The following is a 25,829-nucleotide window of genomic DNA, read 5'->3' on the forward strand; positions in this document are numbered from 1 at the left end:
AAAAGAATCAAGTGAATTAATCATATATTTTACATAATTCAATTATTTTAAAATATATATTTAGCAATCAACATTTAAAATATATTGCTTTTTCCATCTTCAGGTAAGTGTCTGGTTGGCATCCACAGCTTGTCTCAATTTGCATTAGTCACATGCCAAAGCAAAAGGCAGTATCTACCTGGTAGTTAGGATGGGACCAGTCCAATTCATCCATGTTTAAAACCATTTCATGTATATATGTGTGTGTGCACAATATACATACTGTACAGTATTATTGCTATACTGTGAGTTTAAATACATAGGTGATATACTGTTGCTAATTTGTCTACAATACTTTCTTAATATTTTATGTATAAGGTCTACATTCCCCAATGTTCTGGGAACCAGCTAACCAAATATGATCACAATGCCCTCACATGTTCCCAGATAAAAACATTGTCCCTATATATCCTATAAGACTTAGTGTGAATCCTTTCCCTTCATGTCTTTATTTATTGGCTTCTATAATACCACGTTTCTTCCCCTCCATTTTGAGCTGTTTCTTGTTAAGGAAATCATCTCCTTAATTGTATGTATATAATAAAATGTATTATCGTTCATATCTTTGGTGGCGTATCTGAGATAAGATCACTTGTTTTTTTTCATGTTTTGCTTATACCATGAATACAAAGAGGCTTCTTAGAGTCACTTCTGACTGTTACTGCACTCCAAAATCTTGTTCTCTGGACTGTGTCCACTGCAAGTGCGACAATGCTCGATTTTGATTCTTGCTGAGGGCACACTTTGTTTCTGCTTCTTGTTTCTTGCGGGTTTGTTCATTTGGTTCCCATTTGTACATGCATTTGTTCATGAAGATCTTACCTTTCTTATACGGCTGTAAGAGAAATCTGAGTTGTCATTATTTGCCTGCTTGTCTATTAAAGATCCATAGAACAGATCTTTGATATAGACTCCAGTGTTTCCTAATTGTGTTTACACATGATCGTAGCTGAAAATTCAGAACTAAAGCTAAATTGGGTTTTCTGTGCTTATCTCTTTATGCATCTGTAACTCAGAAAGCCTTTGGCTCTTGTGTGAATACCTCCTAGTTCTCTTCCTCATATTTATTGCGAGATTGACTTAAAGAATATCTTGAAGAAGCTCCACTCTTACTGGTTTAGAAACAAATAATGATTTACCTAAAATTACCTGTTTTTAAAGTTCTGGAAACAAAGACCCTTGAATCTCAAATATTTTCAATGTGCTCTTTTTGTATAAGGAAATAATCAGTCCACTGAGGAAGAAGTCCACAGAATGGTAGAAAATATTTGGTAAATAGCTATATATTTGATAGGGAATTAATATCCAGAATATATAAAGAACTCAAAAAAACAAAGTGTCAAGAAAACAAATTACCCAACTAAAATGATGAGCTGAACAGGGAGTTTCCAAAAAAAAGAAATAAAAAAAAACCCAAAAAACGACTAAGATATGTCTCAAAAAGTATTCCTTATACTCCTACCTGTTAGGGAAACAGAAATTTAAACTACTTTGAGATCCTATCTTGCCCTCTGTCAAAAATGCCTAAGATCAAAAAAACAAATGCTGTAGAGGAGATGAGGAAAGGGGAATACTCATTCACAGTTGATGGGATTGCAAACTGGTGTGGTCACTATGGAAATCAGCTTGGGAAATTCTCAAAAACTGAAAATAGATCAATCAATTGACCCACTATACCACTGTTCAACCTTTGCCCAAAATTTCCTTCTGTCCCCTCTCCTCCACCCTCTGCCCTTGTGACTGCCCCCCCCTCCAAACAGAACAAAGTTTAAAAGTATAGTTTAAAAACAAAACAAAACAAAAAGAGAGGAAGGGAGGAAGGGAGGGAGAGAGGGAGGGAGGAAGAAAGGAAGGGAGGAAGGAATAAAAAAAGAAAATCTCAGCGTGGGGCTTTGGTGTGGTCTCATGAGTCACACAGCATATAAACCCGCTAGTCCTACTTGTGAGTGTTCTTTGCAATGGACGGTTGGTCTGACTGAGGCCTCTGCCTTCTATTACCATTTCGATACTGTGCCCTCACTGGGACTCCTCCTGGAGAATCTGTTGTTGTCCTGTGTCCTGGGGATATAGTACCTTTAGATGTTTGCTCCAACAGTTGACAGATAATTTTAGGGTGGGCTACATTGTTAAGCACCATGTTTATTTTTACTGCTTCCCAAAGTTGTACTTGAAGAATATGTTACATATTATATATTATTATATATAATACATGGTTGTAGGAGTTGTGAGTTGCATATTCATGAACTTGGTGTATCTGCTGAAAATTACTGCTGCATAAAATATTTCAAATTATCTGTCTCCTGCTTTCTTCTATAAATAGCAGTTAAATAATACACATTTGAATGTGACTCTACTGGGAGCAAAGGGGACATTCTCACGTTCTTTTTGTAAGATATTTTCTGTTTTTAAAAGTAGAGTGGTTTTTGTCTTAAGATGAAATGATGAGTTAGTACAATGTGGACAATTACTGAAGAGAAATTAGATTGAGCCAGGTCAGAGTCTGCTAAGGTCTGATAGGATTATTCATGAGATACTTTTTAAAAAAGAACAGGTGAAGGTTAGATTGCCTATTTGATTGGATTAGAAAAACACCTATGACCGTAGTGAGGCCCAGTTTTTGGTGTATCTGTGAGAGAGGGTAATTCCGATGACATATACCTGAGGTGAGCAGTTCCTCCGTGACTGTGAGCTGTACCACCTCTCGGGTCCTGGGCCGAATCAAAGTGGGGAACGGAAGGCCAGATATTTCCCTGTCTCTGCTCCCTGACCATCCTAGATCAGAGCAAACAGCTTTAAGCTCCTGCTGCTACCTTAGGAAGCCTCTCCCTATTGCATTTTCCAAATCAAAGATAGAAGCACCCCAAAATGTGAGCCAAAATAAACCCCACTTTGCTTACTTCTCATCAGGTATCTTGAAGAAATGAGCACAGCATCTTTGTTTGCTTCTCCCACAATAGACTGCAATCTGTAAATATAGCATTAAGAAGGCCTCCCACCCTTTCATCTGACCCCTGTCGTTCCTTCCTCATAGTGTTCTCGGTTAGCTGCCTCTCTAACCCTCAGTGTTCTTTTTTCATTCACAGGGAACCTCCTAGGTCCACAGCCTGATTACAGCTATCTCTTTATACATCCAGTGCCTTTTCTCACCTCCCACCCTCAGAGGTACATTCCTGAAATTAAATATCAGACATGTAAATAAATGTATCAAGTGATATGTATAAAAAGACGACAACATGGCCAGCTGTCATTATGAAAATATCCCTTGGAATAAGATATGAAAGGGAGAAATTCAGCTTTCTGAAAGCCCCCAGGAAAACCTATTTTCTCTAGGCATTGTTCACAGAGAAGGCCAGAAACACAATATTATACTAGATTTCCAAACTTCAATTGGACATTGTGAAAATGGTTAGAAATAAATGCCTGAATTCTACCCCTGTTACACTGAATCTTAGATAAAGAGGAAGTTATTAAAGTCCAAAGTTCTGCCAGACAATACAGAGGACCCGTGGCAGAGTGCTGATGCCATAAACTATGGGGGAAGTGTTGGTGAGTGATAGTTCAAGAGAAACGTCTTATCCCACAAGACAAAGCACAGCCAAACAGCAGGAGAACCTTAGGCCATCAGCCGCAGCTCCTGTGGTCCTAGAATGAGTCCACAGCAGAGGCTGGATTATAAAAAGGCCATCAGCACAAAGCATAGGTTCTGGAAGATAAGGCATGCTGCCTGATCCACTGGAGTGCAGAGTAAGACCAGGCCCAATCAAAACTGAGGGAGGTGCTTGAGAGGCAGTGCATCGCTGTGAGCTTCCAGTGTGGCATAGAAAGGACAGGTAAGGACTTTCCAGTCCCAGAGAAGAGTATGAGAGTGCCAAGCTGGGCTTGCATGGTGGATTAACGAGATTCAGAATGTAATATGGTGTCAGACTGGATCTCAGGCAACTACAGCTGATGTAGCAGAACCAGAAATAGATGTTCAAGACTGGTTGAAACAAAGAGGTCAATGTGGACATCCTTCCAGAGGCTGAACCCTTTGAGCCTCACTTGGTCCCAGGGTGATGCCACAGTAAGTCAGTCACCTTGGAATTCCCTGGCTTCAAGCAAAAAAAGTACAATGGAGACTCCTGGACTGGGCTAGCAGGCACAGAAAACAAAACATTGGGCTTAAGATGGACCAACAATTTTGAATCGACGTGATTAAGGTGATTCCCCGCCCCCAACTGTCACAATGCATTACCTTCATTTTAGAAAGATCACATCTCTGCAAACCTGCATTTGTGGATGTGAAATGTTACACCATCAAACGCTGAGTAGAAACCAGCCACATTTCAGGAAGGAAAGATTGTTGTTGTCTGGATTAAAACAGATTTCAGGAGAAGAATGCCTTTTGGGACTCCTAGAGTGACACCCTAGGTGAAACCAGGCCAGGGGAATGTCATTTTAAGGGACTAGCATGGTAGGAGCCCAAAGTCCATGCCTGTAGATGCAAAGGATGATCAGGTAGCCTGATCACATCTTCTGATATATTTTTTTTCTTTTTCTCACTCTGGAATCAGTGGGCAGATGTGTGCAGATGCTGTACTTTCCTGAGTAGATCACCTGGCTAAAAAAGAGCTCCCTTGAAATAGAGGGAAAACCAAAGACTTGGACTTTAACCTGGTCCATGGAAATTTAGGAGGCTTGACTGCTAGGTCTGTGCAGGTAACAAATCACAGCTCTTCTGCTAAATATTTCCCCTTGCAGAATAATTAAAAAGGCAATGTGGGATATCGATAGTCTCCTAACTACTTAGTTAATGTGAATCAACCTCCTGTAGGGCTATCATTGAACTTTTGTGTGGGATAGAAGATAGGTTGATTGGTTTTTCTTGGGATCTCTGAACACATACACACATGCATGCATGCACACAAGTACTCACACACATAGGAACACAAGCGCTCATGCATACCAGCATGCACACACACACACATGCACACATCTTGTAGATACCAACAACTTGTTCATTTATTTACCTCAAGCATAACCAGACTCTCTGGACCTATCCCATCAGTTTTCAGGAAAACGCTTGTTAGACTTTGGGTTTCATGCTTGTCCTCTGAAGGCTGAAATAAGCAGATTGCCTCCAGTTCAAAGCAAGCCAGCCTGAGTTACTTAGACTTTATCTCAAAGTAATAAACACAAAACTATAAACCCCTTCACCTGAAGTGCAAATTGTTCAGCATCAACTGCGTGTGTCTCAGGGAAGACCTGGAGAACTCCAGACTCTGAAACCCAAGGGGAGAGATGACAACTTTGTGTAGCGGGCTTTTTCTACATGACCTAATGCCCCAGGTCTTACCCTGTGAGTGGGACTTCACTTCATCGGTGCCTAAGTTGCCCCGATGGGACCAACAGGCATCTTCTGGCTAGAGACAAAAGTTGAGCCTGCTGGAAATACAGTAAAAGGGTACTATGCTTGCTAGAGACTTAAACATATTCAGCATAGGAATTATATTTAAGAGTCAATCCGTATTAGCTATAGAGTCCTAAACAGAATCGGGACCATGTAAAGATTTGTGGGTTTGTTGTTGTTGCTGTTTTTAATGCATAAAGCAGGATATATTGGAACAAAGCCAACATCACAGAGAGTCTATGAGGATAGACCTGGCATTGGGAAGACATCTATGATATAATAAGTAATAGTTGCATATTTTTAATAGCACGTGTACAAAAGTCTGCTGCTTCATAGATTTTTCTATGAAGTATATCTCAGTTGGCCTAAGTTAAGTTTCTTAATGTAGGTGAGGCAGGTTGTTCTTAAGATTAAATTCCATGTCTGTTCTCCTTCCCTTTTTTTATCGCCTTGAGACCTGGTCTTTCTCTATAGCCTAGGCTGCCCTTGTGTTCACGATCTTTTCATCTTCCCAAGTGTTGAGATTGTAGCCACCATGCTGGGTTCTTTCCTGTGTCCTCTTTCCTAATGAAAGCTTACTTTAGCTCCCAGTCTGCAAACTGCCGTATGAATCCTGGTGTAGAGAACGTCCATTTTACTAAAGGGGAAAAAGCAGTTCTGCATACAGCAAACCCCCGAGACAGCAGGGTCCTTCCCATCAGGGTGAAACAGTATGTTACTGTCTCTCTGTAGATGTTCTTATGAATTAAGGATGTGGGTACCATGCTACCATCACAATGCCAGGCACTGCCTGAGGTGCTTCTGTCCAGGCTACCATTCCTCTGTCACTTTTTAAATTACTTTGGGAGCCTGGCTCCATTAAAATACACTCAGCCTGCCCAGTTTCTGACAGAGATGTATGGGCTCTTCACAGGAGCTAATAACACCACACACCGACAGACCAAGACCCAGCTGCCCCGTCAAACCTGGATCTTCAGATCTTTTGTTCACACTTATTTGCTGTGGAGATTGAGAGCTGCCTCCGGGAAGGACACGGAAAGATACTGTCAACTGAGGATGATGTCACTTTCTTGTCTGTCACAACCACTTACATCCACAGAATGCTCACACGCTCGGCCAAATAGAAACTCCTGCCATGTTTCGTCCTGAGCCTCCTTTGTAAAGGGCTAAATGGATATCTTACGTTTCTCCAGCATAGGAGGGAGGCACACTCCTTAAGTGGCCATTGAAGCATTGCTCATTCTTATGGTATTGTCTATATAAGATATGGCCATTCCTGAGTGTGTGACGTTGGACAGTTTATTTAGTATGTTGTCATGGGATTTAAAGAAGTTAATGCACACACCAAAGTGCGGGGCACAGGCTGGGTTACATAAAGGTTGCGCTATTATAGGTCAGAGGAAGGGTTTGGAGTAATGGGCAGTACCACAACATGAGATGCCTTTGCATCCCGCATTTCCTCTTGTTGCATCCTGACCACCTGGAATATATGAGTGAGAAGATCCCTAATAAAAAGGACCTTGACACCCTACTTCTAAAAGAGGGGAAAGGTGCCATTTTTTGATTGAATTCCAGGCCAAGAGCTTCAACTTGTTTGATACACATTCTTTCTGAGTGTCACAGGACTACGTACTAATAATGTAAAGGTATGAACAAAGAGGTTGGATCTATTGCTTTGTGGAGTTCCTACCAATATTCCCATTTAATTCACTGTTTATTTCTATTTTAAAAATAGAACATTGGAATTAAAAAGAAGAGACATGTTTTCCAAGTTTACTCTCTGACAGTGATGGGACTTGGGTTTTAAGCCACATTTTTGGACTCAAGTTGACTTTCCTTTCCACCATATGACAGGAGGTTGCTCTCCAAATGCACAGATACTCCATCTAGTTTTCCCCTTGGGGACACAACCTTCCAAGCTGTACATTACTATGTTAGATTAGGTTTTTACAGCGGCCAACATTAAGCTAGACATCGAGTGCATGGCATTAACGTGGGTAGGGATTTTAGGAAGGATTCTCAGGGGAGTGGCGAACTGGAGCACAATTAGATGGGGATCGGTGTAGGGACCGGAGAAGCTGGTCTGTGCACTTCCGGTTTGTGAGCACGCTATAAGTGGAGTCTGCTACACACGACCTTTAGCACCAAGGTGGGAGTGGATGAACACTGTGACTCCCTTACATATTTCCACTGGAACACATTTCAACTCTTTCTAGCAAGCAGCTAAGTTTCTGCCACCTTGTGAGACCTTTTTTCTCTTATCTCAATGTTCCTCTGCTCTCTGGACCATATAACATTCAACTTGCTCTTTATAGTGGCTGCCCTCACCTTCCCACCCTCCTGTGGTCTCTCCTCTGCCTTCTCATTTCCATTTAATCACATTTTAAAGGGTCTTTCTCCAAATAAGGCTACAAAGGCTTTACTATGTGGATTTAGAAGAAGGAAGGGATAAAAGTTAGTTCACAACAGTATGTATCTGTGTGTATATATATATATATATATATATATATATATATATATATATATATATATATATCAGGGGTATGGAACTGTTACATTAGGTTTAGGAAGCATCTGTGAGAATTTTTATTTCTTTGCAAATGATTGTCATACTTAAAATAATTTGACATCTGAAATTCTGGAAGATTAGTTTCCTGAGCAAATGTGATTCGTGTAGCAATCATTCATTTTTAGACTCGGAATTTTAAGTTGAAAAGTGTGGGATTTTGATTAGATCTATAAACACTTGAGATTCTTCATATTTTAAAGTACAATGTAATAGATTTCATTGCAGTGTGAAAGCAAAAAACATTTGGGTTTCTTGTTGAATTGATATTTAAAATGTATAAAAGTAAAATCTGTTACACAAAATTTATGACTTAACTTTATATTGCTGTAAAACATCTTTTAAAAGTTTATAAGTGGGAAAGAATATTTAGGAGAATAAAAACATTAATCAAAGTTCCCTTGAAAAAAAAAAAGTTCCCTTGGAGGTGATCATGCACCATCACCACACTTGGAACTATAATAATGCTACTCCAAGTTGAACTTAAAAGCTTAAGGGAAAACTAAGTTTTTCCATTTTTCACCTTAATAAATTAAACACAACTTAATAAAAAGCAGCCACCAACAGTATTTTCAGGGCATCAGTCTTTTTTTCCAGGTCTCTCTCTGTCTCTCACACTCTCTTTCTCTCTTACTTATACATCATCCTTATACATACCCTCTCTCTCTTACATGCACATCAAAATATTAAAATCCCCATGGGAGAAATGTATGCTCCCCTTTTAATGTAAATCTTGAGCCTTTCATACATGAGTCCAATTGTACAATGTTTCCCATTTCTAGCCTCTCCACTCCAACCCCTCATCTGTCCTCCCTCTCCTCACATTCATGACCTCTTTAATTATTCTTGGTGTGTATGTCTGTGTCTGTTACATGTGTGCATGTGCACGTATGTGTATGTATGTTGCTGTGTCACGTGTCTGTGTCTTTCATATGCATATATGTGTACGTGTGAGTATATATGTCATTGTATCATTGTGTGTCTGTGTCTGTTACATGAATATACCTGTACATATAACCTACCGAGTCTATTTCTGGCTGTTCACATGTGCATATGTTTAAGGCTGACAACTTAAGATTAGACAACCTATCAGAGTTCCTCTTTGGAGAAAACTGACTCTCTTCTTCTCAGCAGTGATGGATGATTTACAGCTCTTTTCCTAGGGATGGGAGTCCTTTTGAAATTTTTCGCATTCACTTCGCTCTGTAAACTGGTACCATCATTGGCAGGTCTAAGGCAACCTGGCTTGAGATTTCATGGGGGCTGCTTCCCTATCACGTCTAGAAGACAGGTTTTGAGCAGGCAGCGGGGTCCTCCGGCTCTTACTTTCTTCCCACCCTCACTTCCGCACTTCTCCCTGCATCCTGGCTGTAGTGGCTGCTTTGCAGATATATCAGTTGAGGTTGGTCATCCATCGTTACTTATTTTCTGCGCTTTGACCAGCTACATGTCTCTGTAACAGTCTCCGTCTATTGCAGAAAGAAGCATCTTCGATGAGCAGTGGGTATAAGGATACTGCTTAGAATACAGTTGGGAATTACATCACTTTAGATAATGGCAGTAGTAGTTTTCACTCAGGTTATGGCCTCTCCAGCCATGTAGAGTTGACTCAGTTTATAGTAGCAGGCATGAGTTCCATCCTGTTGAGTGGGCTTTAAGTTCAATTAGATGACCTTTAGTTATTCCCAACTTCAAAGTTACACTATTCTATGATTGTTGCCATTGTTGTGGCTGGTAGGCTCTAAATGCTTGGTGGGATTTTTAAAATTGTTTTCATGGTTTTACTCCCTTGGCAGCTTGCATAATCCCTTCTGATACTGTGAGCATCACTTCTCAAAGAGGAGATGTTCACTTCAGCTCCAGCACAATTTACTCTAAGTCCTGTATCTGAAGCGTTTGGAGTCTTCCATAATATTGTCTTACCTTCAAGTTCTGGGAAGCAATTATGGGCAATGGCAATACCGTCAATTTTTCTGTAGTTTCCGGGGTCCCTCAAATAACAGCTTGAAGGGAGGTTCCCTAGGCCTGGCACTGGAGTTTTTGTTAGATAATCTCTTACTCTTGGAGAGGTATAATCACTCCATGTGGCATACCACCATTAGATATATACATATGTGCATATACATATATTGTGAATATGTATACATATATTAATAAGTTTATAAAATAATGCTTCTCGTTGGCTCTTTCAAGCATCCTTATTGTTAATTATCTCTCATTAATCTTCTTTCATCTATATTATGCTCCCTCCTCCCTTCCCAGTTAAAGTTCTACCCGTGCCAAGTTCTTCTTCATAGCACCTGTGTCCCCTTCTCTAGGGCTCAATCTTCCCATCTGCCTGAATGGGTCCTTTCTACCTTCCTGACTTCTGGGGTTACTTTAGGTCATATAGTCAAATCTAAAGCTTTGGAGCTAGGATCCCCAAACAAGAATAACCACTTGTATTTGTCTTTCTGGGTCTAGGTTACCTCATCCAGTATGTCCCAATTTCATCCATTTACACACAAACTTCATCATTTGAATTTTTCTTTTCAATGGAATAGAATTCTATTGTATATGCACCATATTTTCTTTACCCATTGGTCATCTGAAGGATATTTTGGCTGCTTCCCTGTTCTACCTGTGATAAATGGAATGACAATTAACGTGACTGAGCAAGTATCATTGTAGTAGGATATTGAGTCCCTTGGGTATATTCCAAGGAGTGATAGAGCTACATCATACAGTTGACCCTACTTTGAGGGTTTTTTTTTTTTTTTGAGTGTTTTCTGCACTGATATTCATGGAGACTGCACTGGTTTTCAGCTCCACCGATGGTAAATGAGGGTTCCACTTTCTGCTCAGTGTTGCCCTCACTTGCGGTCAGTTCTTTCTTGATCTTAACCATTCTGAGTGGAGTAAGTTAAACGTGCATTTCCCTAATTGCTAATGATGTTGAACAGGTTTCTAAATTGCATACTCACTGTTTTCTTTTGTGAACTCCCTGTTCAGATCTTTAGCCCGTTTTTAAATTAGTCATTTGTTTTCTCAGTTCTTTGAGTTCTTTGTATATTTTGTATATAAACCCTCTATTGGATGGATAGCTGGCCAAGGTTCCCAGCTTTTCTGTGGGTTTCCTCTTCATTGGATTGATTGTTTCCTTTGGGGTACATATTCTTTTTTAGTTTTAAGAGGCCCCATTTGTCAATTGTTAGCTCTAATTACTGAGCAAACAGTCTGTTCAGTCAGTCCTTTCCTGTACTTGTACCTTGTAGGGTATGGCCACTATTTTTTTTTTTGTCCAAGCAATTTCCACCATTTCAGGTTTTACATTGAGGACTTCATTTGGAGCTGTTTTTTGTGCATTGCAATAAAACAGGTCTAAATTCATTCTTCTGTATGTAGACATTCTGTTTTTCAGTGCTATTTGTTGAAGAATCTGTATAATCTCCAGGGTGTATTTTTAGCATGTTTGCCAAATATCAGACACCTGTAATTATGTGCACTATTGCTTAGGTCTTGAATTTTGTCCCATGTACCTACATGTCTGGATTTTTGTTTTGTTTTGTTTTGTGTGTTGTGTGTGTGTAACATACTGTTTTGATTACTATAGCTTTGTAATAAAGCTTGAACTCTGGAATGGGAATCAGACCGGCATTGTTCTTGTTCCTCAAGACGGCCTTTGGCTATCTCAAGGTCTTTTGTGGTTCCATATGAATTTTAGCATGGTTTTTTCATTTCTTTGAAGAATATCATGGGAATTCCGACGGGCGCTGCACTGAATCTGTAAATAGCTCTTGTCAGGATGGCCATTTTCACGAGCATTAATTCTCCCACTCCATAAGCATGAGGTATCTTTCCATCTTTTAGTGTCTTCCTTAATCCCTTTCCTCAGAGATTGAAAGTTTTCATTGAAGAGGTCTTTTGTTTCTTAGATCAAGCTCATTTATAGATTTTGGAGGCTTTCATGAATAAAAATCTTCCCGCAATCTCCTTTTTTAGTATGCTTGTTATTGGTGTACAGAAAGACTATTGTTTTTTGTAAACCGATTCTATATCCTGACACATTGCTCAAAGTGTTGATCATTTCTAAAAGTCCTCTGGAAGCAATTTTTGGGTTTCTTATACATAATATATCACATGAAAATAGCGATAATCTGATTTATTTGCCTATTTGGATTCCATTAATTTCCTTCTCTTACTTTATTGGGATAGCTAGGACTTCAACTGCTTGGATTGCAGACAGCAGACAGTCCTGTCTCATTCCTGATTTTAGCTAAACTGCTTCAAGGCTTTCTCCATTTTGGTTGATATAGGTTGTATGATTGTTAAACACAGTGCTTATTATGTTGAGGGATGTTCCTTAAAATCTTATTCTCTTTGGATTTTTGTCAGGGGGTCAAGTTAGATTTTGTCAAATGACTTTTTCTGCACCTGTTGAGTAGTTTATGTGTTTTATTCTTTAAATCAATTATAAAATTTATTATAATTATTTAATTACATATGAATTACATGCATACCTGGAATAAAGCCATCTTGATCATGGTAAATGCTATTTTTAAAAAATATTTGCCTGTATTTGGTTTACAGAGGTTTTATTGAAAATTTTGCATTTATGTTCATTAGGGCTATTATCGTATAGGTTTTTGTTTTTGCCTTTTGTTTTAGTCCAATCTTTACCTGATTTGGGGTTTAAAGTAATATTGGATTTGCAGAAGTTTTGATGTGTTCCTTCTGCTTTTTTCTTTATTTCTTTTTTACTAACAGTAAGAACTGGCTGTAGGTCTTCTTTGAAACTCTTCTAGCATGCATTTTCCTGTGAATCCATAAAGGTCTGAGCTGCCCTTTTTTTTTTTTGTCAAAAGGCATTTCACTATTATCATTTCAGTATGGACCATTCTTTTTCCATATATTTACACAAGTCCATCTCTTGCTCTACAAGTCTGCTCAAATGGGACCTTCTTACTGGACATGCTCTGACCATATTAAGAACCACAGCACTTGAAAGGACAATGCTTATAGCCCTAACAGTTAAAACACTAAGTCTAAAATGGCTTGCCCCAAAACACGATCCATCACTCACATAAAGTCCAAGTGGCAGACTCCTGGGAAGGAGGGAGGCTATGTTCCATACAATTGTTCAGAATTGTTCAGGTGTGCCTCGTACAATATTAGTTTCCATCACATTCTGGAAACCAACAGATAAAGACACTACTGGTACCAGAACACCATATGCATTTATTATTGTTTTTATTATTATGCATGCTAAAAGAGAGCATATTTCATTGTCCTAAGCCCAAACACATTTATAATAGAAACTAGGAAATGTTATCTAATGCGTCCGGGAAGAAAAGAAAAAGGTTTCATTAATAATTGGTCTCTCCCACATTCATAAGAAGCTTGCATTGGTACCTATTGACACATTAGTTGTATAGATTAATCAAGGTAGTGAGCAATCCAATTCAAAGTAGGTGGTTCTTTGAGGGATGATTACAGATGTTCAAAGGAACTTATATTTGGGTGGTGGATGTTGTAAGTGCCCTTGAAATGATAGTGTACAAAAACAGAAACAAACCAGGGAGACAAAGGCATTGGTAATTAAAATTCTAGGAACTCAATGTAAGGACCAGAATGAGCACCAAGGTCAAAAAAGGCTTTGGAGGCAAAGAGGTGATGGGACGCTTTTATGATAAACGTTTAGAGAAAGGTGAAGACCTCTGTGAGTAACGAGGAAGAAAAGGATAATACAGGTAAGAAAAACACAAACAAGAATGAGGACATGGAAGAACCTAGGACCCATCAGCTCTGACTTCCAGGTGGAAAAAAAATCACATCAGTTAAGATAGGCTTCTTCTTCTCAGAGAAAAGAATACGCAATCTCAGAACTTTAGGACAACGATTTATCTCAGACTCAGATTATATGGCATTGTGGGTCAGCAGAGACCGCTTTTATGCTGGTCAACATCTCTATGATGTCTACGATGATAGATGAGTTACCACCTGGAGCCTTATCAGTCGCTGTGGATAAAGGAAATGAATCTTATCTAACCACTGAGCTGTCACGGTTGAGAGTGACACAAGCCAACTTCTGCTTAAGCACTTTCTCTGCCACTAGTTTCATGGCCTGTCCCCAGATGAAGAACATTTGGGCATTTGACCAACAGTAAAGCCCATTACAAGGAGCAATGGGAGAACCCAGCAGGCAAGGAGGTACCAGCCTCGCATTTAACACTCAGACACCGCAGAAGGATATAAAGGAGGACCCTCATTGAAGAATCCTGATGGATGTCTCTACTGGCCTCTTTACCCAAATTGTTTGTACAGCCTCCATTGCTTCCTTGACACCCCACTTAAATTTCAATTTGGACATTTACAGACACTTCATTTCCCTACTTAGTATTCAAGAAATGTCTGGGCATTCATGAGACTTGGTGCTTGGAGACTATCATATTCCTTTAAATCACAGAGTAATAAGCTAGGGTAGAAATCAGCAAACTTTCTTCTGAGACAAGAAAGGCGGCAAATGTGTTACCCTGTGCAAATATGCATCATCTGCCACCATCACTTAGTCCGGCCACTAAAGCATAGGAAGAGCCCCAGATGCTGGAGAACCCTGCATGTGTCTAAGATCTAAAGACTCCAGAGAAAACAGCCAGGGGCCCAGATTAGGTCCTTAGGCTAGAGTTTACTGACCCCGATCTGGAGGACAAAATGGATACATACATAATCTTTTGAAAATGTACCCCATAATCCCTTGTTCTTTCATGTGACATCAGAACATCTATTAAAAAGAAGTCGGGATCTTTGACTCTAATCAGCAATATCAACAACTCTGTCCTCACAGCTTCTTCAGATCCTTTGTCTGCACACAGTTATCCCTAGTATATACAGGGGATTGGTTTTGGATACACACAGATACCAAACTCCAGAGTCACTCGGGTCCATATATACAATGAGATAATATTTGCCTATAACTGTGTAATCCTCCTATATACTTTATTTACATTTAAAATGTTTAGAATGTCATGCATGAACACTTATTAACCTCCAACTTCTCTCTTTGTCCTTCCCTGTCAAATTCATGACATTTAATACCAGCAGGTCATATATAGCTTAAATCATATGTCCCACGTATACAATCCTTAACACGGTGTAAATACTATGCAGAGTCATTATACTGTGTTGGTTATGGAATCAAGACCTTATGAAAATTCTGCCCATGCTGTAGGTTCAATTTGCTATTCATTGCATTTGTGGATACAGATTCTCTTGACTCTAATGATCAAGAGCATGATATATATATATATATATATATATATATATATATATATATATATATATATATATATAGAAAGAGAGAGAGAGAGAGAGAGAGAGAGAGAGAGAGAGAGAGAGAGAGAGAGAGAGAGAGAGAGAGAGTCAGGAGCATGGGGAGCTCTGAGGGTTATTCTCTAGTGTTCTGTTTTCCTTTTTGCGGTTTAAATGAATGACTACAATGAGCCAAGAAAGGCTCTCCCTAATTTGTTTGTGTATAGCGGCTGCAGAAGCTGAACACGGCATCCCGAGATGGGAGGCTCATACTCTTTCCTGGTCAAGGCATCACTAGATGGAGGGCCCATACTGCTTTCTCTCTACCCATGATGCTCTGAGTGGAATTTAAGTGTAAACACTGCTTGCTAATCCTGCAAACCATTCCCTCTTAGGCCACTTTTCTCCCTTCCCTCCCTCCATCATCCTTCTACCGTTCTTTCAACCCTCAGTAATAGCACCATCATAAATCAAAGTTTTCATAAGAAATACTAAACACGGCCAAAGGAGTAAAGCTCTGGCGAAGACTACGGCTTCCAGCTTCTCATTCCTTAAGTAAGCAGAGGTGATGGATTGACTTAGAAAATAAAGTGCCAAAGATAAATTTCATGGATAATGAACGTTCTTAAGAAACACAGGTGGATTGATTTGTGCTCTGTGAAACGTAGCTCTCCCGCTGAGTCGCGCTCATTCCTCAGCCCACTGGCGGTCAGGCATTCATCTGCAGTGTGACGAATATCTTCTTTAAAGTCTCAACCAGAGTGAACAAAGCAAGCTTGTGTAGAGAGAAACAGAACGAAAGCCTTTTTATTTAAGAAGAGGAGGAGGAGGAGTGGCTTAGCAGTTAAGAGCATGGACTGCTCTTATGGAGAACTTGAGTTTGGGTGCTAGGACCCACACTGGGAGTCCACAACCGCCTAGAACTGTAGTTCTGAGTGTCTGATAGTTAATTCTGTCCCCTGTAAGTGCTTGCTCTTATGTACACAACTCATACACACACATGTGCTCATATGCTTAATTAAAAAGAAAACCCTTCAAAAAGAAGAGGCAATTCCTTTAAAAATATGGTAGGGTAACATTATACAGACTGAGCTGAGCGTGTTTATGTATTTTCAGAATATAGATGTATAGATGTAACTGCAATGAGAGCAAAGGGGTCATGAATCTGAAAGAGGGCAAGGGGGGGTCCATGGGAGGGGTTGGGGGGAGATAAGGGAAGGAAGTAATGATACAATTATATTATAATATTAAAAATATTATAAAATACAGTAAGGATTCTGAATTTGGTGTGTGGTTGCATCTATAGTAAAAATTGCACTTTATTAATGTTGTTGTGGAATTTGACATTTTACCATAAGGAATACTCAGTCTTCTTCTTTAATATTAACTACACACAGACACACACACACACACACACATGCACACACGCACACACGCACACACGCATTCATTGTATTTTCAATGGGTTTTTTTGAATACTTGAAATGATCTAATTTATGGTATAGAATGCATGATATGGGCTACCTATTTCCCAATAATTGGAAAATGCTCCATTGCAGTAAAGTCTTTTAAAATCTAACCTTATTAAATTTACATTCATAATTTCCCAATGTTCAAATTTGTTTCCAAGCAATACTATGAGTCAGCAATCTTAAGCCTCTCAAACCAGATTCTAGAATATAGATATTAGTATGAATGCTGCTCTACTATTAGTTTATTAGCTCTCCACTATCGCGGAAGAGGCAGAAAAAGCAATAAATCTAAGTAAGATTTGAAAAAATAAATATATTTCTTTCTCAGGTCAATTCTATGTTGCTTACCACACACCATTTCATTTAAAACATCAAATCAGTGAATAAATAAATGGATAGGTGATTTGTACAAGTCAAACCTTTTGCCTAGGTTTCATCAAGAAAGTAGAACTTGACTTGCTTCGGGTAGATACAGGTAGACATACACAGAGATTTCTGTGTGTCCAATAATATGGTCACCTAGGATGGCTTCTTAAGAAGAGACTGGTATTTTATTCTCTTCTTCTTTGAAAGAGTTTATTTCATCTTTTTTTTTCTTCTATAAGTTTTGTCTGAGAAGTAAGGACTGGGAGCTATCTTCATCTAAAAGACAACAGTGTTAGAAGTAGTTATAATGGAAGAAGAGATGGACAGGACGGTATTCTAATAAAAGCTCATTAATCACAGGCCAAATAGAGGGACAAAAGGAAGAAGCTCAGGGACTCAGGGATGGAAAGGTGTTGGGGAGCATGTGATGTTCCAGAACTAATGAAGTGAAGACTCCTTGGAAAGTTAGTGACAATCACAGAAGTCATAGGAAGTCTGCATCATTTACCTATCTAAGAAGCAGCATAGCTCTGGTGCTGAGGGCTAGGATGAGATGATTCTTGGAGCTAACAAGGGAGGAACGGGAGAGATTGTCAAAAACGACATTCAGAACAAAGAGAACAGGCTGCTTTGCCTATGTCACATATTGGATTATTAAAATCAGCTCAAGAGCTCAGGAGATGCTGTGGACAACCGAAACTGTGGGCCCACAGATCAGGTGTGGAGTCATGCACTGGAAGGGAGGATGTGTTTGTACAATGAGAGCAATAAGGGTGGGAAGTGAACACCCAGCCAGGATCCCTACTAATTAGACCCTGGCCTTGGGCACACTTCCAAATATCAGAACAGAGAACATTTACTGGGAAATTGCCACAAGCCAGACACTCTGCAAAGAGCAGTATAAGTCACGTTAGCTTTTTTTCTTTTAAGTCTATTTATTTTTTAATGCATAACAAAAAGGTGTTATAACCCCCCAAACTCTCGGATTGGGACAAAGTGGTGAAGAAAGATTAATTTTCAATGTGGCAGGCTTCGTGGCGCACATCTGTAATCCTTGCAGTGGAGGATTACATAGGAGGATGGTTAATTCCAAGCCAGCTTGAAGTGCGTAATGAGACGGTATCTCCAAAACAACCAGGAAGGAGAAAGGGGTAAATAAATCAGTACATTTTACTGAGCAAACATGCTCAATATGAGAACTCCCTTTGAGCAGAGATCCACAGTCAGAGCCAGACATAATGCAGACAGTGAATGACCCTGGAACACTCAGAGTTCAGGCAACCCCTCTGAAGTGAACGCAGAAAGGGTGGGATAGATGGTATAGAAGATGCCAAGAAAACAAGGTCCTTCTAAATCAACGTGAGCAAAGCTCATATAAACTCCCAGAGACTACTAAGGCCAGCCAAGTGTCTGCATGGGTCTACATGTGTATACATGGGTCTACATGAGTCTGCATGGGTCTGCGTGGGTCTGCAGCACATCCTCTGTGTATACAGAATGCTTTCTAGTTTAGTGTTTGCATGGGATTTCTGAATGTATGAACAAGTGGGTCTCTGATTCCTATCCCTTCTCTTGGGCTCTCGCTTTCTGATTGTCTTGTCCAACTCTAATGTGATAGATTTTGTTTTTATCTTATTATATCTTATTTGGTTATATTTTATGTTATCCCTTAGAAGCATGTTCTTTACTAAACAAGGGATTGGATCCATATGGGAGAGGTGGTGGGGAGGGTCTGAAAGGGGTAGAAGGAAGGGAAATCATAATCATGGTATATTATGTAAGAAAAGAATAAAAGGGAAAAAAGAAAAAAACTACAATATCCCAACCACTTAAGTCACTAAGATTTTCTAGAGATTAAAGGCAAGCCTTTACACAAGAGACAGACAAATCCACTTTGTGTAAAATAGCTGTGAAGAAGGGAAGTCCCATTTCCAGTTCTCTGGGAAGGGTACCACTCTGTCAAGAAAAGGGCTTGAATGACAGACAGTCCGTGTGCTAATGTGATAAATGAGAAGACCCAGCCTGCATCTTCACAGCCTTGAGTGGGATGATGGTGAAGAAAAGATTCCCAATGCTGCAATGCTGTGCTGAAGCCAAACTAGCAACAACTGTAAAATCTACATGTGCTACCCTGGGTTATTTCTACAAGACTACAAGCTTAAGGTTAAACAGAAGATTAAAGCTTGAAGCACCTTAAACAGGAACTTTACAACTTCTTCATCTCTAGTCAATAGAATCACTTTAGGACTTTCTAATCAAAATATAAAAGTACATTGCTTCATATGTCTAGATGTACATATATCCTGAAAGTAGAGAAAGAAAACCTACCTAGACGGTTTTCTTTAACCACTACCCCGACCAAGGTGAGTGTCAAATTCTCAGTAAGAGGCAGTGTGCTGGGATAGGTCAATATGCATGGAGCCATGGAAAAATATTCATGGATAATACCACCATACCCAAGAGGCATGCAAAAGCATTTTCTGGGATAGGAGGGCTGGCACAGAGAAATCTAATCAATAGGTGCTTGCTTAGAGGGCCTGGGATTGTGTTCTTGAAATAATTGTGTTCTAGTCACATGCTTTTAAATATTTTACTCCCATAACATTTAATGCCCCTTATGTGTTCCCTGTCAAGCATCCACATCTACTATAGACAAGCCAAAATTTATATAGTTTAACAATAAACAATAAAAATTGAACTCTTCCGATTTTGTTAATATTTGATATTTTTAGTAGTTACCCATATTTTTATATGTATGTGTCTTATCTTCAAAATAGATCCCAATTGTATATAATAGTCTATAAATTTCTTTTCTCCCTTGGCTTTTTTTTTTTTTTTTTTTTTTTTTTTTATAGTACTTTCTTTTTTTTTTAATTTATTTATTTATTAAAGATTTCTGTCTCTTCCCCGCCACCGCCTCCCATTTCCCTCCCCCTCCCCCAATTAAGTCTCCCCCCCAGCCCGAAAAGCAATCAGGGTTCCCTGTCCTGTGGGAAGTCCAAGGAACCCCCACCTCCATCCAGGTCTAGTAAGTTGAGCATCGAAACTGCCTAGGCTCCCACAAAGCCAGTGCGTGCAGTAGGATCAGAAACCCATTGCCATTGTTCTTGAGTTCTCAGTAGTCCTCATTGTCCGCTATGTTCAGAGAGTCCGGTTTTATCCCAGGCTTTTCCAGACCCAGGCCAGCTGGCCTTGGTGAGTTCCCAATAGAACATCCCCATTGTCTCAATGTGTGGGTGCACCCCTCGCGGTCCTGAGTTCCATGCTCGTGCTCTCTCTCTTTCTGCTCCTGATTTGGACCTTGAGATTTCAGTCCTGTGCTCCAATTTAGGTCTCTGTCTCTGTCTCCTTTCATCGCTTGCTGAAGGTTAATATTCAGGAGGATGCCTATATGTTTTTCTTTGGGTTCTCCTTATTTAGCTTCTCTAGGATCACTAATTATAAGCTCGATGTCCTTGGTTTATGGCTAGAAACCATATATGAGTGAGTACATCCCATGTTCCTCTTTTTGGGTCTGGCTTACCTCACTCAGGATAGTGTTTTCTATTTCCATCCATTTGTATGCAAAATTCATGAAGTCCTTGTTTTTTATTGCTGAGTAGTACTCTAATATGTATAAATTCCATACTTTCTTCATCCATTCTTCCATTGAAGGGCATCTAGGTTGTTTCCAGGTTCTGGCTATTACAAACAATGCTGCTATGAACATTGTAGAGCATATACTTTTGTTGTATGATAAGGCCTCTCTTGGGTATATTCCCAAGAGTGGTATTGCTGGGTCCAGGGGTAAGTTGATCCCGAATTTCCTGAGAAACCGCCATACTGCCTTCCAAAGTGGTTGCACAAGTTTGCATTCCCACCAGCAATGGATGAGTGTACCCCTTTCTCCACAACCTCTCCAACAAAGGCTATCATTTGTATTTTTGATTTTAGCCATTCTGACAGGTGTAAGATGGTATCTTAAAGTTGTCTTGATTTGCATTACCAACTGGGAGAAGATCTTCACCAACCCCGCAACTGACAAAGGTCTGATCTCCAAAATATATAAAGAACTCAGGAAACTAGACCGTAAAAGGCTAATCAACCCAATTATAAAATGGGGCATTGAGCTGAACAGAGAATTCTCAACAGAAGAACTTCAAATGGCCAAAAGACACTTAAGGTCATGCTCAACTTCCTTAGCGATCAGGGAAATGCAAATCTCCCTTGGCTTTAAACAGTGTCAAAATATCAAAGATTATTATTATATGACATAAACTATCCAAAGCATAGAAACTGATGGACAGCTTCCCACCTCTAAAATTTTTCACTATCAAACATTATGATATAAAATATCAAAGTACACACCAAGTAAATCTAATCATATGCTATGACCAATTAGGATTGACTGAGGAATATAAGACACTCTCCCATGGGAGAAGTTATCTTTGTAGCTCACGAGATCAGAGATTAAAGGATGGAAAATGCATGGTCATCTTGTTGGCAGACACCACCCATTTCCAGTTCTTTTTCAAATGAAAATCCTACCCTAGTCAGTTGGAACAGAAAGGGAACACTACAGCCTAAATGGATAGCTAACAGAAACATCAAACTTAGTGGGGAAAGGTTGGTAGCATGTACAGTAAAACTGCTTGATCTGCAGTGTGTGATTTAGTTGTTCTGTATCATTCTTTCTACATTTTCTTATCTTCTTTCAGGTTTTAACCAATGACAAACACATAACAAGAAATAAGAGGAATAAACATCCAGAAGAAAGAGAGATTGTCACTGTTGTCTGTCCATGACATAGAAGATGTCTCCCACCTCTAAGAAAAAGAATACAAATGATAAAGGTTTCAACAAGCAAAATTTGACAGCGAACAAAACAAAACAGAAAATTCTGAGGTTGAAGAGGGCTTGCAGCACAAGTCTGAGGACATGGGTTCAAGTCCCAACATCACCTAAAATTTTGGGCTTTGTTGCACAGGTGCCTCTAACCACAGCATGGTGAGAGGTAGAGACAGGCACACCCCTAAAGCTTTCTGGCTAACTGCCTTCAACCAGTGAGAAACCCTAACTCATGGAAACAAAGTAGAAGGATAGAGACGGATTCCTGACTGTCTCCCCCATATATAAATGCATATAGAATGCAAATACACTACATTCACACACACACACATACACACACATATATATGAAAACTATGATTTCCTAAACATAGTCAAGAATTTAAAAATTAAACTGAAGAGAAAGAAATCAGTTACAATAGAATCATCATTGATATTTTCTACAGATTAAATAATAGATGTATTGAGTTGTTGGAAAACTTATAACACATTCTTGGAGATGTAAGGCCTAAGTTATGAAAAGATACAACACACTTTTTGCATGGGAACACTTATTATGAATATTACTTTGTTTTCCAAATTAAACTACAATTTGAAAAGTGTTGATAGAGATAATAATTTTTAAGTATACGAACATGCTTTTATCTTTTCCTGTTTCCTTCTTTGTGACCTGTTTATCCAGAGGTCTTTACTGATTTAGAGGTAAATTAAGAACTTTTAAGTAGAAATGGAAAGTAAAAGAAAAGACCAAGGTTACTATTTTAAGCTTAAGTGGAGAAATTTTGATTCCACAACAAAGAAATTGCCTTAAAGACCTTGTTTTGTTGAATGAAAATGGACATTTCCTAAGTTTTATACCCTTCTTTATATTTTGACAATGAGACCTTACAGGCCTAGATCATAAAGCTGACTATGGAATATAAGAGTCATGCGAGAAAATTCTCATGAATGGAGAAGGAAAAGCGATGTTCGCGCCTTGAGAGAAACAAGAACTATTGAGCAGTGGAGTATTGAGGTCAAAACCTTTTCTAAATCCCTGATAAAGGGGCATGAGGACCATTATGGAGTCAAAAATATAAAGGGAAAGGAACAAGTCAATATACATAGATAAAGAAGGCAAATATATACAGTACAGTATAGTATTACAACTGAAAACAATGAGATTATAGATCACATATCTATATTAGAATATATTTAATTCAAATATCTGTCCCACATGTAGTCACATGATAAGCATGTCTCCGGCACTGTCTCTGATGGCTGCATATTTGCCCTGTGTGAAAGCCCCGTGTCTCCTCCTGCTGCCCTGTCCTTATCTGTACCCTGATCAATAATTGCGTGTCACACGGAACATTTTATGCATATGTCTCAGTACACTGTTGATATTCAGAAACTGATACACATAGAGCTAAGGAGACAGAATGCAGGCAAACCTGTAAGGTTATACATCCCTCCAAAAGATGGCTTTCCAGAATGGCTCTGCTCTGGGGCTAATTAAAGTGTTAAGCAGAAAGGAAATATATAGATGAACACAGTTTGAATAACACCTGGAAACCTTGTGTAGAAATATGAATAGATACAGATAGTTCTAAATGATTCTGTTGGTAGGTTTTCTCATAGGTTTTCTTTCATTAAATATATTTAGTCATAGCTGCTCCTGCCAGTAGTTACAAAAGCTTGATTTAACTGTAACACTAACAAAACAAAACACTATCAATATAGCTTTCCTAGACAGTCAGCTTTAGCATGACAGGTAAGAAGGCTTAGGAAAATAAAGCTGGGTGGTGGGTAGTGGGTGGTGGCAACATGCTTTTAATTCCAGCACTTGAGAGACAGAGGCAGTCTGATCTCTGTGAGTTCAAGACCAGCCTGGCCTTTACAAAGAAAAATAAAAAGTAAACAAACAAACAAACAAAGAGGTAAGATCTAGAAATTCATATTGGAATCCTAGTTCACGATTCCTGTGTCATCTTGGAGAAGTCACTATTTACCTGTTTTAATCTCCACCTCCTCACTGTGAAGTAAAGATAATATCTATGTTGCAGTGGCATGTGTCAAAGGACCTGGTGTGGTGCCAACACAGAAGGAATTCATTTTCATTTCAGTTTCCCTCTTGTGAAGCAGAAATCTCACAGAATTCTATTCAGATAAAATGAACGACTTCATTTAGCGAACACTACTACATATGGAACAAAATTATTTTGAGATGAAACCCAGGATTGAGGGTCAGGGCTGTAGGCACTTTCAAGTAATACCACTTTGCCGTCCTCAATTTACAACAGGATCTTTAACAAAGTGCCAGCTCTTCCTGATCTGTGTTTCTTTTTCCTTTATTGAGGAAATGTGCCATGAAGGACAGACTGGAGCTGTGGATAACCGAGTATATTTGCAGTTTTCTGGAGACAGCCTCCATAGCTCTCAACAGACTTCCCAAGCCATGTTTAATGCAGAGATGGTTTGTGACATTCAGAAGCTTAGACTGTCTCAAATGGTTCATCCAGATTAAGCTGGAAACTAGCTCTTCTACTTGGTTCAGTATTAGTTACTGTTTCGTTGGTGATTAACGTTGATGCAATGTGAACTCTAAGTGGTTATTTTAGTCAGTCAAATTTTGTAGCCAGCTTCTTGTCTTTGCTACTTTCCTAGTGACCTTTGGATACACAATATGGTAGAGAATTGCTACATGAAAGGTGTTCATTCACCTTCCTGTTTCCTAGACTTAGGAAACCCTCCTTATCTTTCTTGTTCCTTTTGTTTAAAAAAAAATTGTTTTCTCTCTTGGCCAATTCACCAGAGGATGAATTTAATTAATAGGTGGCAACATATTGCAACTCTCATTGCCAAGATACATGATTAAGGAAAAGAGCCCTGGGCTTCCAGATCTTCAATTTTTCTCCCTCTCTTTTCTTTTCCTTTTTTTTTGTCTTGTAATTAGGCCTCTTAGAGGATGCAAAAATCACATTAAAGTATAAATGAACCATAACGGTGGCACAATAGAATGAATACTGAATGTGCATTGTATTCATAGTAACAATATACTGACTGCAATGCCAATCATGATTCTAACACATGTACAAAAGAAATGGAGTTTATGTAAAAAGCCCTTCATCAAAATTGTTGTGAACTGTTCGTGTCTATATTCACCTCTCTGTCACAGTTTTTTTGTGGGTATTATTATAGCCGCTTGTTACTATCTCTTTCCTCCCTGGTTTAGGAGTATCTTACATAGGGTTTCTATTGCTGTGATGAAACATTATGACCAAGAGCAACTCAGAGAAAGAGGAAAGGGCTTGTTTCACTCATAGTTCTGTATAACATGTATCACCAAAAGCAGTAAGGGAAGGAACTCAAGCAGGGCAGGAACTTGGAAGCAGGAACTGATGCAGAGGCCATGGAGGGGTGATGTGGGAGTCCCCTCTGTGTGCTGTGAATACCATTGGTAAACAGAGAAACTGCCTTGGCCTGTTGATAGGGCAGAACTTAGGTAGGTGGGGAAAACTAAACTGAATTCTGGAAGAAAGAAGGCAGAGTCAGAGAAAAACCATGGAGCCATTGCTGGAGACAGACATGCTGAAACTTTGCTGGTAGGCCACGACCTCATGGTGATGCACAGATTAATGGAGATCGGTTAAATTAAGATGTAAGAGTTAACAAATAAGAACCTGGAACCAATGGGTCAAACAATAGATTATAGTTTCTGTGTGACTATTTTGGGTCTGAGCTGCCTAGTCGCCGGGAACACATTAGTGGCCTCCTTCCAACAAATTGGCACACCAATGTGGCCAACTAAAATCCACATAAAATCTCAGAGAACTTGAAAAGGAATTCTAGACACTCAAAAAACAAAGTTTAGCCACATTTATTTTCAGCTGGCAGCTTTCCGC

Source organism: Microtus pennsylvanicus, chromosome 9 (assembly GCF_037038515.1).
Source record: "Microtus pennsylvanicus isolate mMicPen1 chromosome 9, mMicPen1.hap1, whole genome shotgun sequence".
In the NCBI taxonomy this organism is placed as follows: Eukaryota; Metazoa; Chordata; class Mammalia; order Rodentia; family Cricetidae; genus Microtus; species Microtus pennsylvanicus.